Below are 1,400 nucleotides of genomic sequence, written 5' to 3' on the forward strand. Positions count from 1 at the left end.
TCAGCATTACCTCCCCTGCTCTCTAAATATTGGCATCAGGCATTGAAAAACCCATATTTGTCAACCACTACAATTTGATACCTGTTTCATGATCATACCAACCAAAATATGAAAGTATCCTGTAAAACCAGTGGAGACAACCTAGATGCAACCTATTTTTTATTATATGAATTTTTCAATACTTTCAGCAGCATATATTTGCTAATTATATAAATAATTAATTTAATGTGTCATGGGCTTGGACAACCAATTAAAAAATATATTTTTTTACATGCAGTAAGTTTTTACTAATTCAACAGTTGCCCATTGTGACACAGTAAGCATCCTAGCTGGAGTAGCTAGCTGTAGTGACAGTGTTAGCTGCAGGTCTGAGTGGTCTGACTAAAGGATTGAACAGCCCGCTGCAGCACAGTCCACTGTCACAACAATCTCACTTTTAGTTTATAAGTGTGTAACATCTCCCCACAGCCTGAAAGAGAAAATATTCAAGATAAATTGAAAGAAAGACTTTTTAAGACCTTCTTGAGGCCTTTTTTGAGGAAACTGAATTCAGTGTTTTTACAGATACCCTGCTACCCCCATGCGGTTTCTCTTTTGGCCACAGGGAGACAGTGCAGGCCAGAAAAGAGACTGCCCAGATACAGTAAACGGCTCACCAACAGAGCTGTGCAACATAACACAACAGATTAAATGCCATGGTGCATTACATCACGTTTTACGTGTTGTTATGGCTGCACAGAAACAGCATTATTGTATAAAACAAACCAAAAGAAATGCAGTGATACAATGTGACTGAAACATTTCTGTGTGTATATTCAGATATGGCTGGTGTTTGACATGTTTGTGGTGGTGGTATGTCTGAAGAGTTGCAACTATTGTGTAACTGCAAGCAAGAACTGCTTGTTTCAGTATTGCTCAAATTCCAGTCCTGAAGTGCTTCAGCCTTTGCAAGCCGAGTAAAGGCGGACGGACAGGTTTTTCTTTGCATTGTGGCGGGGAAGTTTTTTTTCTCCCTGTCATGGAGGGAGAGTTATGTAAGAGGGGAGAGTCTTCCCACCGCCCCTCTCTGTTTTTGTTTTTCTCAATGAGCCAATGTCTCCCTGCCTAGGCCTCACAGCCTGTCCAGTAGGCCCCTTTCCTGGAAACATAGCCTAGCAGAGGCCACTCAGGGGCAGGCCTGCGAGGTGGGAGGGGAGGGGAGGAGGAGGGGAGGGGAGGGGAGGGGAGAGGAGGGGGCTCTTCCAGCAAATCACATGATTGTAGACCCTACAGTCCCAGCCCTACATGAGGCTCAGATGCTGCAAGCACATTTCAACAGCTAGTTTGTCATCAACATGATTGGATGTAGCTAATGCATGGCAGAGTTGTAAGTAGGCGCCTTGGATTCCCAGGTGTGAAAA

This window comes from Micropterus salmoides, unplaced genomic scaffold (assembly GCF_014851395.1).
Source record: "Micropterus salmoides isolate LMB-PRFRI ecotype aquatic unplaced genomic scaffold, ASM1485139v1 Ms_hic_scaffold_16, whole genome shotgun sequence".
Taxonomy (NCBI): domain Eukaryota; kingdom Metazoa; phylum Chordata; class Actinopteri; order Centrarchiformes; family Centrarchidae; genus Micropterus; species Micropterus salmoides.